This window comes from Ambystoma mexicanum, chromosome 1q (assembly GCF_040938575.1).
Source record: "Ambystoma mexicanum isolate Mex_15411 chromosome 1q, UKY_AmexF1_1, whole genome shotgun sequence".
NCBI classification, from domain to species: domain Eukaryota; kingdom Metazoa; phylum Chordata; class Amphibia; order Caudata; family Ambystomatidae; genus Ambystoma; species Ambystoma mexicanum.
The window spans coordinates 648,614,460-648,633,320 of NC_090922.1; positions in this window are offsets into that span (position 1 = coordinate 648,614,460).

An 18,861-nucleotide genomic window follows, 5' to 3' on the forward strand; every position below is an offset into this window, starting at 1 on the left:
CTAGTTCAGAGTTACGTGGATGTCTCCCGTAAATTGTGTAGAATGGACTTTGTCCTGTGCTGGTGTGTATGGAGTTGTTGTATACGTATTCCGCTATCCATAATAAGTCCTTCCAGCTCTCTTCCATTTATGTTTATGTTTATTATTTGATAATGCGTACAAAACCCAGGGGTAGCCGGGCGCAGCAGGTACAAGGTTACTTAAGCTTGGGTTGCATACAGAGTATAAAAGTACATAACAGTGCGGTACATACATGTCAATGCAAGCAGTTGGAATGAGACACTAACACGTTACAGTATTAAGAAAGCAGAATCATCTTGGACTGTATTACAAGGGTGTCATGGCCGTTGGGTGCCACTAGAATTAGTTGTCATTCGACCAAAGCCAATTTTTTACCTTGCATCTGAAGTTGGAGTAGGGTAGGTTATCTCTCAGTGCGATGGGCAATGCGTTCCAGGCCTGGGCAGCTCTGACAGGGAAGCTTGCTCCGCCTGCTTTGGATCGTCTGAATCTAGGTGTTTCGAGCAGGTAGTGGTTGGTGGCCCTACTGTGGTGGCTGGATGATTTTCTAGTCAATCTGGCTGAGATGTAGGGGGTGCTGTGTTGTTGAGCCCTTTGTGGGTAAGTGATAGTGTCTTGAGCAGGACTCTGTCACTGATTTTGAGCCAGTGGTGATCTTTCCTAACGTTAGAAATATGTGCTCTGCGGGGTATGTCAAGGGCTGCTCTAAGAGCATTATTTTGGAGGATTTGCATTTTATTGATAATGGATTTGTTGGCACCTGCATAGAGGGCATTGCAATAGTCCAGTTTCGACATTACTAATGCGTTGGCTAGCAAGATGCAGCTAGTTTTAGAGAGGTAAGGTCTACAGGTCCTGATTAATTTACGGGTTTACGCTGTAGAGGATGCCAGGGTGTTAACTTGTTTTTTGAGAGATAGAGTGGAATCGAGGTAAAAGCCTAGAGTTTTTACCTCAGTAGCCACCTTGATTGTGTTACCATCTATGTTGAAGTTGCGATAGTTGGGACTCAGTTTTTTTAGGTTGGAGTCGGAACCCAAGATCAATATCTCAGTTTTTTCGTCATTTAGGCAGAGGCCGTGGGAGGCCAACCATGCCAATGAGGAGGTAAATTTTGTTTACTAAAGCTGTGTCTTTGACAAAGTTGCCTGATAGTGGTATGAGAATCTGCGTATCGTCTGCATAATTCGTATAGGTTACCCCTAATTTGTCAAGTTTGTCAAAGAGAGGCTTAGTAAAGATATTATACATTGTCGGGGAGACACATGAGCCTTGTGGGACACCACAAGTGATCTGGATTGGGTCCGCTGCCGCTACAGGGGAGAACACTCTCATCGTACGGTTAGCTAGGAAGGATTGTACCCATGCAATAGATTCACTTGAGAAGTGAGCGGCAGACGCTAAGTGGTTGCATAATACTGCATGATCCACCAGGTCAAAGGCCGCTGATAAGTCAAGGAGGAGGAGCATAGCTGTAGTACCTTTATCCTTCAACTCGTCGATTTGTGTCTTGAGGTCAATGAGGCCCGTTTCAGTACCGTGCAATGGTCTGAAGCCAGATTGCCGAGAACCTAATAGTTGGTGTGTCTCCAAATAGTTTTGGATTTGGAGGTAGGCTACTCTATCGATGATTTTAAGGAGAAATGGGACCGTAGTAATAGGCCAGTAGTTAGTAGGGATTGCTGGGTCGAGTGTCTGTTTTTTAAGTAGGGGCAGAACCCAAGATTCTTTAAGGTTAGTGGGTACAGTACTCGTGTTGAAGGAGGCGTTGATGAGTTTCGAGATGAAGGGTGCTAGATCTCTGGCTGCATCCTTGATGATTTACGCAGGGCAGCTGTCACCTTGGCAGTTCGACGGTTTAAGGGATAGAATGACCTTTTCAGTTTCCAATATGGAAATATTGGTAAACCTGAAGGGTTTACAGTTACTTTGGGTGGATATGCTGGGTATCTCCTTCAGCGGGGTGGTATGAGTTCCACTAGGGTTCAAGGAGGCTTTTTTCTTAGCAATTTTAGATTGAAGGGTTGTGATTTTGTTAGCTAGGGCATTTTGGATGCTGGTGCACCAAGATTTGTCTTTGGGGACATTGTCTATAGGGGTAATAGGATTTTCCAATTCACGGAGAATGGTGAAGAGCTCTTTGGAGTTTGAGTTGGCTTTACTAATTCTATCATTGAATGAATCTTTTTAGTTTGGATTATTTCCTTTTTGTATTTTTTGGCAAAGTTGGCAAGTGTGGTTTTATTGTCATCAGAAGGGGTATGCCTCCAAATAGCTTGGAGTTTGCGTGTGTGGATGTGCATTTCTTTGAGATGGGGGATGAACCAAGAGTTAAGGTGAGTTTCGCGTTTACTTTTATGGAGTTTGATAGGGGCGATCGAATCTAGCGTTTTGGTTATGGAATTGTTAAATGATTCAACTAACTTGCTTGGAGCTAGCTGTGAGAGTTGATAGGAGAAGTGGAAGTAGTTTTTCAACTGTGATTTCTTTTTTACTTCTTGTTGGCATGGGGGTGCTATTTTATTCTTGTTAGGTTTGGGAAGCTCGATGCTAGCTGTAAAGCATATAAGGTAGTGGTCCGTCCATATTTGAGGTAGGATACTAGAGATGGTGATGTTGCAGTTGTGGTTGGCTATCCAGTCTAGTGTGCGTCCTTTTGTGTGTGTAGGAGCTAGGACATTTTGGGTAATGTCGTGATTAACTAGAATGGATTGGATAGCTTGGGCTTGTTTGTCTTTAGCGTCATTAAAGCCTAGGTTAAGGAGGAGGCTGGATAGGTCTTCCTCAAAGTTGCCTAGTGGGCCTGGTGGTCTGTACATTAGGAGTATTGTTAGTGTGCTATTATTTGAGATAGGTATTTTTGCTGAAAGAAGTTCGCACAATGTGATTGCTGGGTGTGGGGTTAGTCTGGCAGCTAGCTGCGTTTTGGTTATGATGGCCAGGCCGCCTCCTCTGGTGTTAGGTCGGTCGACTCTTAGGATATTGTAATTATCCGGTATGGCAGTCATGAGGGCAGGGCCGGCTGCATCGTGGAGCCAGGTTTCAGTGTCAGCAAGGATATCTAAGTTGTCCATGGCCAGTATATCAGCTATTTCAGTATTGTGTGCTATAAGGGACCTAGCATTAATAAGGGCTCCTGATAGTGTCGGGGTTGTAGTGTTGTCGTTGGCAGATCTGGGATTGGGGTTGTTAGGTCTCCTCTATTTGTAGTATAAGTCCTCAAGTGGTTCAGGACGATTTGTCGTCGCTAAGTCTAGGAGGTTAGGATTATTGGCAATAGAGGTGCGTGTGGGTACTGGTGGACTGGTTCTTCTATTTTTGGTGTCATAAAGTCGTGGCAGCCTAGCTCTAAGTCGCAAGTTTCTCTCTTGCAAGTTGCAGGGTGTAGAGTTGGTGAGGGCCATTGTTATGGTGATGGTTAGGAGAGTACAGGCTAGGGACCCACGTGTGTGTGAGAAGCAGGTCTTATTAGTGCGCATATTGAGAGAGTGGCAAGATAGCGCCTGTATTTTTCAAATGCGGTGGGGACTGGGGTGCAGATGTACTATCACAGGGGCATCTAGATGGGACAATCCTGTTAATATCTATAGGGCAGATATGCTGCAGCAGGGCTACTGGCTTAGAGAGTCCTAATCATGGCTAATAATGCATACATGCTGCGACATGGCACCTAGAATTGACGTAAGGCATAAGGCACAACACAATTTAAAGTGGTCTGAAGTGACCATAAAGCATAACACAGTTTAAAGTGGTCTGGTAGCGACCATAACGCATAACACAATCAAAGTGATCTGGTAGCGACCATAAGGCACAACACTATAAGGAGTGGTCTGGTAGCGACCATAATGCACAACACAGTCAGAGTGGTCTGGTAGCGACCATAAGGCACAACACTATAAGGAGTGGTCTGGTAGCGACCATAATGCACAACACAGTCAGAGTGGTCTGGTAGCGACCATAAGGCACAACACAGTCAGAGTGGTCTGGTAGCGACCATAATGCACAACACAGTCAGAGGTAGAGGCAGCAATGGCTAGGCATAGGCAACAATGGCTAGGCATAGGCAACAATGGCTAGGCATAGGCAACAATGGCTAGGTAGAGGCAGCAATGGCAAGGCATAGGCAACAGTGGCTAGGCATAGGTAACAATGGCTAGGTAGAGGCAACAATGGCTAGGCATAGGCAACAATGGCTAGGCATAGGCAACAATGGCTAGGTAGAGGCAGCAATGGCTAGATATGTAGCAGTTTTCAGATATCACATAGGTCTAGCAGCGACTGGGCATTTATGTAGTGGCAATGCAAGGAGTGGCAGTGCGCGTGTATATAGCATGGATATGGGCGCAGCCTACATTAAAGTAACAATGCTATAATAGGGCAAGGGCTGTAGTCTAGTACATATAGTGTCATGTTTAAACACATGAGTGAGTTGTCCGTGTGAAGCCATCCGTACCTCACGCAAGACATAGGTGGGTTAGTGGAGGTAGGTGGGGCGGTGCGAGCATGCTTGTACACAGTATTTTGTGGAGTGTATTGCAATTGAGGCTGGCGGGGCCCTAGTTGTTATGGATATTATACTGTTATAGTGGGAAGCGGGGTCTCTCACCATATTAGCAGCTGTTCCGGGTGAAATGAGTAGTCGAAGGCACTACCGAGGAGCTATGACCTGTGGCAGCCCGCAGCGCGGCACGCTCGGTCAGCTCAGTCAGTGCCTTATTTCGTGTGCCTTTGTCCATGGGCCGGCGCTCGCCTACCAGCGCTGTGGATTGGCTGTTTAGGCAGGCTGGCAGCCAATCCTGGAGCTTCCAAGCTCAATGGCACCAGTGGGGAGAATGCAGGAGGCTGGATGCAGCATGTAACGTAGATATTGTTCTAATGTCTGGTTTGTTCTTTCTGTTTGTCCATCTGTTTGAGGGTGATGGCTAGTGGATAATCGAACATCGATTTGTGCCATGGTACAGCATTTCTTCCAGAAATTGGATACAAATTGGCTTCCATGATCTGAGATTAGGACCGATGGGAAACCATGCAATTTTATAATCTGTTCTAGAAATACCTGGGCCAGACCAGTAGCGTTAGGAAATCCTTTGAACGGAATAAAATGTTCCATTTTAGAGAACAGATCTACAACCACTAAAATGGTATTAAATCCTTGACTGGTAGGTAAGTCCGTAATAAAATCCAGAGAATTAGTATGCCAGGGATCCGGCGGGATGTCCAGTGGTTGTAGAAGGCCAGCTGGTTTCTGTTTTTGTGATTTATTTTGTGCACATACCCCACAGTATAGAACGAATTGAGCAATGTCTTTACGCCAGGTTGGCCACCAGTAATTCCGCTTAACCTTGGTTGGAGTTTTAGCAATGCCGGGATGGCCTTCGATTAGGGAGTCGTGATAACCAGATATGACCAACTCTTGCAGATCTTTATTTGGTAGATATAGTCATTCTCTGAAGTACGGTAATCCATCTAGAACCGTGTGATGTTCACTTTGGATATTCCATTTTTGTAAGGTCTCGGGGTTCATTAAGAACCGAATCTTAACTTGAAGTTCAGTTAGAGTTAATGTGGTAGTAAGTACCAGTAACTTATCACTTGGAATGATGGCAACAAGATCAGGGCTACTGTTTGTTTTTTCTTCAATACCCATGCGAGATAAGGCATCGGCCTTCCCATTCCGAACTCCTGGTCGATATGTGATTACAGAATCGTATTCTGTGAAGAATAAAGCCCACCGCAGTTGTCGCGAAGATTAAGCTTTTGCTGACTTTAGATATTGAAGGTTCCGGTGATCTGTGATTACGGTGATGGTATGTCTGGCACATAACAGACACTGCCGCCAGGCTTTGTAGGCCGATTTTATTGCTAACAATTCTTTGTCTGTAATTGCGTAGTTAAGTTCTGGTGGTGAGAATTTACGTGACCAAAAGGCCACGGGATGTAATTGGCCCGTTTCTGGATCTCTTTGAGAGAGAATTGCTCCCATAGCTACGCTGGAAGCATCAGTTTCCATTACATAGGGGAGGTCTGGGTGAGGATGTCTTAAAACTAGCGTGGAGGTGAATCTTTTCTTGAGTTTCTTGTTGTTTTTTCTCAGTAATAAAGTAATTGGGTGCACTATCTGTGAGAAGTCTGGAATAAATCGGTAATAAAAATGTGCAAAGCCGAGCATGCTTTGAATTCCCTTAAGCGAAGAAGGTGACGGCCAATTAAGGATGGCATCAACTTTGTGGATACTCCTCCTTACTCCTTTTGGCGAGAGGACAAAACCGAGGAACTCAACTTCGTTGACATGGAAGGAGCATTTTTCGAGTTTAGCGTACAGTTTGTGCTGGCGTAGTTTTGCAAGGACTGAGCGAACATGTATAATATGCTCTTTTTCACACACCAGGATGTCATCAATATAGAATAGGGCACACACATCAATTAGTTCTCGTAATACATCATTCATGAAATATTGGAATGCGGCGGGAGCGTTGCACAGCCCGAAGGGCATTACCTGATATTCGTACAGGCCATACCTGGTGCGGAATGCGGTTTTCCATTCATCCCCACTTTTCACACGTACAAGATGATATGCTCCTCTGAGGTTTAATTTGGTGTAGATTTGGGCATCCTTAACTTGGTCCAAAAGTTCCAGAATATGGGGCAAAGGGTAGCAGTTTTTTACTGTGATTCGATTAAGTGTGCGGTAATCGATACAAGTCCTCAAATCTCCTTCCTTCTTTGGTACAAAGAATAAAGGGGAGGGGGGAGGCTGCTGGTGACTTCGACGGGCGTATAAACCCATTAGCCAGGTATTGATCCAGATAGGACTTCAAGTGGAGATTTTTGATTTCCCCAAGTGCATAAATCCGACCACAAGGAACCTGTGCACCAGGTATCAGGTCGATCTGACAGTCATATGGCCTATGTGGCGGTAATGTGTTAGCCTGTTCCTTCTGAAAAACATCTTGATAATCTTGATATTCCCTTGGTAAGGTGTCCAATGATTCCGCGATCACCAATGCCATTCCTGGAACAGATTTCAGGTTTGGCTGTGGTATAGATTTCGGGTAGCAAGTGTGGCACATTTGTCAGAAAAGGCCAATCTCTTTACACCCTAGTGTATGTGAGGATTGCGAGTTACGAACCATGGCATCCCTAAAATCAACCGGAACTGAGGAGCTTTGATGAGGTGAAACATGATTGCTTCTTGATGTCCATCCTGACACAGAAGGGTTCATTCGGTTGTCCAATGGGTCAACAGTGGTTACCTTTTCAGTTGTTGGTTTTGTGCATAAGGGAAGTCCCATTTCTGCTGCCAGATCTCGATGTAGTTTCCAACTGCTCCGCTCTCTATATACACTTCTATGTTCTATGGCATGCATCCACGACGGTCGTTTATGATTGATCAAGATTACTTGGAGAGCAAAATTTGGGGTCTCTGACTTATCCTTCTCGCTCGACAAGCGGACCTCTATGCTTGCCGGGCCTGATAGTTTTCCAATTCTTTCCCATCATCTTCTTTTTCTGTAGCGCCTACTACCTTTCTGGGAGGTTTCACTGGGCAGTCCTAGAGGAAGTGACCTGATTTACCGCAATACAGGCACAACTGTAGCTGCCTTCTCTTGTCTCTTTCAATCTTGGTTAAAGGAGGTCGTACTCCTCCAATCTGCATGGGTTTTGTGGTATTTTCTGGTGGACATTGACCATTGTCTTTTGAACGTATGTACATGGCCCGGTTCTCCAGTCTACTTCAATCTGTTCTCTGATCCTGTAATCTGTGATCCAATTGCACTGCAAGGTTTATAAACTCTGCACAGTCTTTAGGTGGGTCTACCAATTGAGCAAACACATCTTTTAGGTCTCCTCCTAGGCCCCGATGAAACAATGTGGTTCTTTTATCTTCAGGCCATCCTGCTTCCATGACCAGTCTATTGAAGGCAGCAATATAAGACAGTAAATCTTGGTTTCCTTGGCGGAGATACAGGAGTTCATTGTCTAATGCTTGTCCATGCAAATGTTGAGCAAATAGCTTTTCCATCTCCTGTTGTAAACTCCGGAAATCCTGCAGTAATGGGTCATCCCAGCTCACTAAAGGTACAGACCAATCTGCGGCACTTCCACTCAAGTATGATAAAACGAAGGCCACCCTTGACTGGTCTTTTGGCAAGGCCCCAGGTCTACAAAGAAAATGGAGACGGCACTGGTTCATGAATGTTGCCTACCTTTTGGGGTCTCCATTAAATCATTCTGGTGGTGCCAGAGGTACTGCTCCCAGCAACATTATCTGTACTGGGTTGACTGAATATGGTGTAGCAACGGATGGAGTGAATCCGGGCAATGGAGTTTGCCCAGCCTGTGATTGTAGTAGCTGTTTACTTAGTTCATCAGTACGGTCTTTCGTGACTAATATTTCTCATCTTAAGGCATGGGTTTCTTGCCGGGCTGCATGTACCTCTGCACGTAATTGTCCTAAAAGCTGAGCTAAGTGGTCAGTTTCAGATGTCTTCATGATGCCCGGGTGGATAAGGTTTAGGGGCTTTGCATTCTGTAACGCTCACCTGATATCCCCGGGGGCATATGGAAGGCTCTGGGATCTGGAACCCTGGATACGTAGTTGCCCAGGGCGGAATAACGAATCTGCAATCACAGAAGGGAGGATTTGTGATAACTGTCTCTAATGGGTGAATCTCCCACCTCCCTCTGACCGATCCGTCTCCCACTGAGTCTTTCACACCTTAATTATTTGTAGGGTGAGCTATCTGTCCTGCGTCTGATGCAGGGGCGGTTGGCGTTTGTTGGCGATCTGCCCGAGTTGCTTCACTGGTGCAGTGTGCCTTTCTTCGGGTCCAGGCCTGCTGTGACCCGACTCTTCTGGTAGGCAGGTAGGTTTGTTAATTGTAAGTCTTATTTCTGTTTTATGGTGCAAATTCCCTTAATGTCTTTATCGTCTTCATTTCAGGTGCGAAGGTTTGATGTTGTCGTGCTGGATGAAGAGACACGTTCTAAGGTAAGGGAAAGCGCAAAGCGCATTCTTCTTTATTGTCATTTTGAAGCTAACCTGTGTTCTCTTCTTCTTCTTCTCCTCACAGGCTGCTGCGGTGCTATGAGTGGACGAGAGCACCATGAAAACTGACCCCAGGGATCTGTTAAGGTAAGTTAAGCGCTATGCGGATGTAAAATATTGAAAGCAAACCTGAATATTTCTCCTTTTCTCTTGCAGGATGTTGCCGTGGAGTTCCGGATGGAAGCGCTGCGTAGCGTGATGGAATTCAGGTAAGAATGATGGAATTCGATGTTTTGGAAGCGCGCGCGTTCTAATATTGTTTTTCCATTTCTGGCTTTTCAGGTCGCGATGTTCGAATGGGATCTGTGGCCGCAGGATGCTGGGATTCCTCAAGCTTGTACTCACAGGTGATGTTTCTTCTTCTCTCGGTTTCCACAGGTTGCGGTCCGGTTGAGATGCTGAGCGTAGGATGTTGTATTCTCAGGTAAAACAAGTAATCTTGTTCTTGTTCTTGCAGGATTACAGGGAGATGCTGAAGACCAGGAGCTGGACATGGTGAGCGTCACGCTGCTAGTTGCAGAATAACGCAAAGTGTGTTCTGCAGTCTGGGTGTGGTTTATATAGCCCATGTAAAGTAGTACGAGTTAAAGTAGTTCCAGGCCCAGCCACACCCAAAACACTAGACCGCATGGCTTGTTTCATAAGAACTGAGCTATGCGGTTGCTTCCATGTTGGATTTAAAGGCCCATGTACATAAATGAAAGCAAGCCTGATAAATCTCTCCTTACCGCATATGAGCCTGGTGCCAAAGGTGCCAAGACTGGGTCCAGGAGCCTTTTTGCAGAAGTTTTAAGGCCCTTAGGGTTCTGGTGGTAGCCTGCTTGTGGCACAGCTTGTTACCCCTAACAGTGGTCATGACACTTCTCCTGGCTTCCAGATCTCCACATCGCACTCAGTTTATTCCTTTAATTTAAACATGTGTGTAATGCCCAGACCCACAGGTATCACAGCGTTTCTACAGAAGGATACAGAATAAAAGGTTTTCAGAACATTAAGTTGATATGGTAATGGTCAGAACAAAGTAGGATGCAGCACATGAGTAAGAGTCATACTTGCTGAATAACCAATGTTTTCAAAAGTTTCTTGAATGCAGGGTATGAGGGTTCATTTATTAAGTAAGGAGGAAGAGAATTCCAGAAGGAAGGGGCTGTGGTACTGAAGCTCACCCCACCTGCTCTGCAAAGTTTAAAGCGGTGGACAGCTAGGGTAAGCTGGTTGGAGGAACTGAGTGAGCGATAGGGCTGTTACCTTGCAATACATCCACTCAAGTATTTGGGGTGTTTGTTATAGATGCAGCAGGGCGCAATGGTCAACGTTTTTAAGTCAATACATGCTTTTATGGGTAGCCAGTGGACCCCCTGGTGAGTTGCAGATATGTGGTCTAAATTGTGGATGCCCAGGGCTTTGTTTGAAGCATCTGAAGACTCATGAGGTGCGATTGCTTTAGGAAGTATTTCATCCAGCGGACTGCCTCGGGGGAGAAGTGGAACATCAGGGAAAGGTTTTGGCAGAGCAGATCATGGTGCACCAGATCAAACGCAGCAGAGAGTTCCAAAAAGAGAAGGATGGCAAGGTTGCCATCATCTCTGAAACTGTAAAGTTGCATTTTTAGGTCAATGAGGGCCATTTCACTACTGTGTTTTGGTTGGAAACCAGATTGTCTGACGCCTAGGAGTGCTATTTAAGGAATTGCTGGGATTGCAAGACAGCAAAGTGGTCTAAGATTTTGAGTAAGAAGGGTAATGTAGTGATGGGTCTGTATTTGGCGGGTACAGTAGGGTCCAAGTATTGTTTTTTTTAGTAAGGGGGTGACCCAAGCTTCTTTGATACTAGTGGGTACTTCACATGAGTTGAGGGAGGAAGATGGGGGTAAGGCTGGGGGCGCATAGCCTTATGATGTGGGCAGGAATCTCCTTTGCAGTTTGAGGGTTTTTAGGCCCAGGATGGTGTTCAAGACTGTCACTTGGCTGACACAATGGAGGGAGAAGCAGGGGAATGGCTCCAGTGGGGGGTGGAAGGGATGGCTGAGGTCGGCCAGTGCTATGGGGATCAGGTGCATGGGTTTGGCAGCTAAAAGGGCTTTTCTGGTCCTTATTTTACTACAGAGAAGGTTGATTTTGGCAATTAGAGCAGTTTGTATGGTGTCGCACGATGGTTTTGTCAGGTTTCACCTGGGAGGTGGGTGCACTTGGGTTTTCTAATTTGCTCAATATGGAGAAAAGTTCCTGGGTGTTGGAACTTGCCATAGAGATTCTATTGTCATAGAAGGCAGCTTGGCTGCTAAGGTAGCAGCCTTGTAGGTCTTCGAAGAAGTAGGGAGGAGGGTGGCATTGATGGGGGTGGGCCGTTTCTTGTGCAGATGCTCGATGGCCCTTTTTCGTCTGCGAAGCAAGACTAATTCATCTGTGAACCAGATGTTAGTGGGTTTGAGTGGTTTCAGGGATTTGTTTTTGAGAGGAGCATGTTGATCTAGTGTGGCTAGGAGGCTCTCATGGTAGTGGCTGGCTAGTGCAGCAGGGCTCTTGCAGTTAGAGGGCTGTGCTTCAATGCATTGATGTCAGAAACATTACATTGCCCCATCAATCCCTAAGCAATACTTTGCTTGTGCAGTGCTCCATTATGTTGCCCCCTGGTTGCACCATGCCACACTTGCTTCTTTACTTTGCTCTATGGTATACTCTTCACCATGTTCATAATTGATCTTTACCCGGATCCTTGTGATACATTTGCTTCTGTCCCATAAAGAAAGAATACTGTAGTTGTTAAATAACCGAGATCTACCTCCCGCTGGGCTCTAGACACATAATATAACTAATTATGCAAGCTCCACATAGGGGTTACACCGATCATAGGGTCATTTTGGCGCACCATATTTTGTGTATAGAGCCCAGCGGGAGGTAAATCTCACTTTTTTAACAACTACAGAATGTTCTCTTTATGGGAGACCACAGACATCAAGTGATGTTCTCAACATGGGTGGAACATTTTGGACATTCTTACGATCGTACAACAGATCTGCCATTATTGACAGACTTACTGTATGCCAACGCGCACATGATGATGTCATCACTTTTCATGTTGTAAATAAAGAAAAAAATGCTGTATCTTTTCTGTACTTGCCACATCTCCATATAACACGTCTGGTAATACACCATTAGGGTTTTATTCAAAAGTATATTACACACAGTGCCCCTCCAGGGATGAGATACCTGATACCTGTTCTACTATAAAAAAAAACGATGACGCTTCATTGACTTAGCGTACCTTTGACAGTGATTTCATGAGGATGCAGCCACACATCTACGAGTACTATACACAGGTACTGGCTGATTAGGTTCTATTCACGAGGCAGTCCAGTGGATCTGGATGGGGAGAGTGATCTCCACCCTGAGGTAAGTCAACTATAGTCGTCCAACCAGCTAAGAGGCGAAGATAGGGATACTAGTCTGTCCCGAAAGTGGTTTAGAGAGATGGGAGCCTCTCTTAAAATGTTTGTTTGATTATTACTCCTCACTGTCTCTCTTCTTGCAGAATAGAGATTGTGTTTCCTGGGAACTATCTAGGAACCAGGTCTCATCCACAGAGACCCGGCCCTAAGCATAAGGAAGTTGAAGTCAGAACATAAAAGCGGACCCGCGCTTCACCTACCCAAGGTAGGTAGACCCTACAGTTCTACATCCACTGCTGATTCCCATATATTTAGGGTATAGACCAGACTAACACAATGTCTCCCGCAGGACTTCTTCTGAGACATACTATAGAGTTTATTTAACCTGACAATCTGCTCAGATAGAATCAGGACTGTTGGAAGACTTTTCTACCAGGTGAATGATTACAGCAGCACACCATGAGAGAACCCATATGAGTAGCACCATTAATGTATCAAAATGCATATAATTAGAATATACTATACTAAATTACATCTGTATAGTTAGATTACAAACACAAGACTAACAGCTCCTGAGGAAGGGATACATCCCGAAACACGTCGAGCTCACAAAAGAGTATCTTGTTACTATTATATTCTTATCAATTATTTGTTCTTTTACACTTGGTCCAAATGGGACACGCAAAAATATTTTTTTTTCCTTTAGAATGGTGTGAAAGTATTTTCTTGAAAAATTGTTGAATCTATCTAAAAACGAAACTGTGTTTCCATTTTGCAACCATTCTGATAAAATCTGCTCTACATTAAAAAACAAGAATTGACTGTTATCCAATAGTAACAGGTGTGCGGGAGACACAAGTGTCCCACAGATTGAGGTCACTTTTCGCCTGTCTTCATCATTTGGGGTGTGGCAGAGGTAGTGTAGCAGTTGGTACCCCTGGCATTCCCTCCAGTACCCCTGGAACTGCTCTTGCAACCCACAGGTCAGAGGACACTGGGGAATTTCCAGGGACCAGAAACAATCAGCGCTTGTGCTGCAACCCATGTTTAATGTGTGTGCTTCGCAACCCTTTCGCACAGAAAATGCTTCAAAGCTGTAAAGAGCCTCCGGTTTACTAATGCTGTTTACCTCATGCCAATTCCAAGTCATGTTTCCCATGTGTCTCGTCATGCATCACTGTTTTGCTTACTCCTCATTCAGTGTTTGGTTTAGTTTGATTTAGTTTTGAGTGTGGGGATTCAAATTTTCCATATGTTAGGATTAAAATTCCTGCTGAACTAATGCATCACAGAGGGACACATGAGGAGTTTGACAGTAATTTCGGGATAATTGTACAAAATTACCTTCAAAATCATTTACGGTTATTGCCTCTTGTTCGGGCGGTACCTCTGGATTACAAGTGGCGGTAAGGCAGTGACAATCCCCATTATTGTTCCTCATAGTTCTCCACTGGGATTTTTCGGATTTACCGCGAGTGGTAATTGGGCTCTGGTAAATCCACTGATTTTTGGACTTAAAGTGTTTGATTTACCTCCAGCATCTTCCTGAAGGCGAATCGTTCACTTCAAGATCAAATCATCGGAATTCACTGGAGAGAAAAGTGGCAGTTATTCTCTTACCACCAAAAACGGGCTGGTTATGGAATTATTGCCACTTTTTTACTATATGCCAACATAATTGGAATGTGGCTAATAATATTTTGATTCACAAACCCAAAACACTTAAGAGGCATATACTGCTTGATTAAACATTATGATAATCCAGAATTCAGTTTGATGTACAGTCCAATCTTATAAACGTTTATTTTATGGTTTTGAGGGATTTGCTCAAATAAGGTTCATTTTCATATGCTTGCTTTCTATAGATTCAACACCTGGATGTGAGATTCTGTACCATCTTCAAGAATACTGTGCCAGGAACATGAAGCATTTACAGGGATAACGTGGCAGTACTAGAGCATTTAGGACTGCACTTCACAGATGATCACAACATCTGGTCATTTGAAGATGTGCACTTTACATGTGGTGACAATAACTGTCACTCAAGTCTATGAAAGCATAAGAAGCCAGTACTTGACATATTTTTGCAGCCCATGAGCTCTTAGGTTTTACATAGGATAAGTGTATCTGGTATGTGGCTTCAGTGCAATCATTCTCCCTGGTGGTGGTATGATTTTGTGGCAGCTTCCTTGTGCTTTTTCTGGTTTCTCTGAGAAGACATCCGGTCAATGGTCTAGGAATTTCTCCTGATATTTGTGTTTTTTTTGTATTACTTGTATACCTCAGTTAAAGATTTTACAAGACTTCTATTTGTTCTTTAAGTGATCATTAAATGTTCTTTAAGTGGTCGACTTCTCGACTTTCTCGTTCCAGGCTAGATGAAAGTAAAATGAAGACGTAGGGGTTGAGAAAAGATAAGGCATCTATGCCGTATCAACACTACAAGTTGTAGCACAGTGATTTATTGCAGATGGACTCCTTTAAGATTGTCGTTGGCGACCATGGCGTTTTTCAGAATTTTCTTTGTTGCGATGGTCCATGCTGTCTTCTCTCCACTCATTAAACAAGCCCACCAGGTTTCCTATTCGATATTTGTGATTTCCAACATAAAGACCTGGAGGAATCATCACTCTTTTTGCTGTTAACGTGTAGGTGAGTTTTCTCAGTTGTTGTTTTCATGTAACATGATCAGGGCGAGGTTGCTATTTTCCTTCCACGGCTTGAGTTTATAGATGTGATATACAATTAAACCACATCTACAAACTCAAGTCGTTGAACGAAAATAGCAACCTCGCCCTGCTTGTGTTATGTGAAAACAACAACTGAGAAACTCCTCTACATATTGGTTTCCTTCAATCTGCCTGCTAGATCTTTGTAGGTCCGACTGGATACCACCATGGTAAAGATGTAAGGCACATGCCATCTTGCTAGGATTTTGATTTGGGTCATGGGCAGGGAAACTATTACTTTCCCCCTCCACTTCAAATCTTTGTAGTTTGGCCTTATTTTGATAGACTCTCAGCTGTTGCACTTGGGCTGCTGGCAGATGGGATTTTACCAGAGTTCTGACCTTCTCCATGTACTATTGGGTGTTTTGTACCAGGGATTGTCACTGGTTTGCCAATTATTCAGGTTCTACTATTATTCCTGCCTGATGTTAAGGACATCTTATGGGTTTTGAAAAAGGTCCATCAGTCTGGGGATGATATATTTGCATCTGAAAAGTTTTTATGTTCATGAGGTCTTTCATCTCTCCCATCAGTTTAGAAATTAAAGCTTCAGACTTGGTCTGTCAAAATCTCCTAAGGGAAGTCGACACAAGTAAATGAGGCTCTCGTTATTTTCAGGATTGCTTTTGTGGTATTGCTTCTTTACAGAAAGGTCTCAGGATATCTGCTGGCATAGTCCATAACGACCAGAATACACTTGTTCTTTGCTCTTGAAAGTTCCAGGGGGCCCCAATGTCTATACCTATTTGACAAAAGGGTACTTCGATGATAGGTAAGGCAGGGCTCGCTAAATCTACTAGACCACTTCCATTGACCAGGAGATTTTATGAAGGACAAGTACCATTTACTTTATTTTACATTAACTGCAAACAAACATTCTTTGCAGTAAATGGCAAAAAAACGTTTGAAGTGTGCCTACAGTGACATGCACCATTTTACAGAAAGCACCGGAAAATATTTTGTAACCTCTCACCATGCGGCAAGTGCATTTATCTTAGGTCGAGTATGTAAACTAAGGAACTCTCCATGCAAGTCTAGTGGGATTCTTAAGAATATGCAAGGCCTTGACAAGGGCTGCAGTGGGGCTGTTGGGGATTCAACAGGAGAATTCTTTTGAAATTGGTGACAAACTCTGAAGCATAGAATCTAGGTCAGTAAAATCGGCTCAACACAATTTATGAGTTTTTCTAGCACCATATATCCGCGGTATGGTGTGAATGTGCCTGATCCAATACAGTCTTCTGAAATGGTTTTGGCATCAGTTGTTGGTAGTTATTGATTCCATCCCCCATGAGTTTACATCAACTCTGTATAGAAGTCCCCTTCTCTCTATGAAGTGTGGGGACTTTAATGTCTTGCTTTCCTCTTCCATCAACAATGATTTATAACCCTGCTCCAACAAGAGATCCACCCTTTGGGCTTCTGGAAACTCCAATGATGTTGAGCCTGGCAGTTCTGGGCGAGGGTTGCAACCCCCCACCAGCGGGTTGCCCTGCCCCCTGGGTTTTGGCTATCTTCACAAATACAGAATCACCTGTCTCAGTGTCTTCTAGGTTGTCAATCTCTTCTATCTCTGAAACTAAGATCTCACAAGCCAGCCAGGCAATTGACCTGGTTTGTAACATCAGCATTCTGCCCCAGGTTGAAGAGGACAGCTTTCACTTCTCCTCGATATCTCTGTCGATGACCTCTGCTCCCACATCCATCAAGTGATTGCGTGCTAGACAGGAAGTCTGGACAATCCTTCCTAAGGGCCTCCAGAGGCTTCCACCCAGAGGCCAGTCTTTACTAAGGCTTTTGATCTTTGTGGAACCATCACCTTCTCATCTCCATATAGGTTACATCCAGCTGTACTAGGCATAGAACGTGTAAGGAATTGGGCAGTCTTCGTAAATCAAACTATTCTCAGCATTATATTGAGTCACAGGTGGCCTATGTATCAGGAAATGAACAACCCCACTTCTAACACAATTTGCCTCAGCTTCAATAATCTCAAGAGTCCAATAGATGATTCAAGTTTTTGTACTAATGTAACTTGCAAATTGGCATTACAATGCTCTTATGTAAGCATGGTTAATGGGTAGTTTTTACTGGTCCATCAGCTTCCTACCCTAATCCTGTGAATCCTATACATCAGTGACCCCTACTGCCTTGTTTATCTTCTCTATGATTGGAGGGCCTAAAGGTTAAAGCCTTATTTAACTAACAACTCATGGGGCTTCCTAAGGGTGTCCAGTGCTACAGATCCCACAAGAATGGCCATAGTGATGTTCTGAATGGTGCCTGCCACTCTCTCTTTCTCTTTATCCCACTCTCGCTCCCCTTTTGCTTCTCTCAAAAATCTTGCCTCCCTCATTCACAACTCCCCTTTTTTCTCTTTTTCCCTCTCTTGTCTCTTCATCCTTCTCCATTACTGCCTCCTTCCTCTCTCTCATTGACTAATCCATCTGTTCTTCTGACTCCATCTCCTCTCTCTTCCTATTCACTCTTGCCCTTCCTCTTTTCTCTTTTTTAATTTCGCTCCTCCCACCTCTCTCCTCTTCTGTCCCTCTGCTTTGCTCACATTTCCCTCCAATCTCTACCACTTCCCCCTTCCACTAACTAATTCCTCCTACTTCCAACCTTCCCATCTGCAGCTCCTTACTTTACCCTCGCTGTCCAACAGTCTCTCTCACTCTCTCATCCTCTACACAGTCACATTACACTATCTCCTTCCACCCTCTACACTACCTTCTTTGACCCTCCAAATTCAAACTTACAAACACCTTCAAAATCACAGTTATACTTTTTCCACTTGGTACCAATCTCTCTCACATACAATACACAATACCTCACCTGCACTCCCATCCAGCTCCTCCACAGACTCTTCAGCACTCTGCTCCATCTTCTGTCCTTCACCTGCTCTCAACCCACTTCCACACCTCCTTACCTCACCCAAACACATTCACTGTGGCTGGCTCCTATGGGTCTTTTATACCGTGACTTCCTGTTTCAGCTCTTTCTGCCTTATGCCATTGGGTCTGTCTTCCACCTGCCTCAGGGGCCCAAACTCCATCTGTATTTTCCCCTCTGGTTGGGTTATCATAGCACAATGCTACATAAGCCCCCCCTTTAGTTACACTTCCTTTTGATGCACAACAATTTTAACAATCCCTTTTATAGCCCGTGCGGAATGGGTTCAGTGTTTCTCTCACTGTGGACTCTGGAGTAACAAGTCTCTCTTTTGACTAGCGAAGGAGTGTTAGAATCTGTTTGAAAGTCATTCGGCCTCATTATGAGTTCAGTGGTAGCCGTGCCTGTATTTCAGGCACAGCTACTGCCAAACTCGCTACCGGCACCCGCAAATGATTGAGTGGGCCGGTAATTGCCCATTCGCAGGTGCCAGTGTGGGCGAGCTCCCGATCCCCATTCTGCCCTATAGGGCAGAATGGGGATGGGGAGCATGGTTGCACCGGCACCGTTATCACAAGTTCTGCTCGCGGGTGCCGCTGTGCATGCCTGGTCTGACCAGGCGTGCAGAGCGGCACCCGTGAGCAGCAGAACTCGTAATGTGGTGGTACGGTAACAACGGTGCCGGTAGCACTACCGGCGCCATTGTCACTGTACCGCCACATTCATAATGAGGCCCATTGACTTTTTGAAATGGTCCACTGGGCTTTCTAAATAGTATTTTG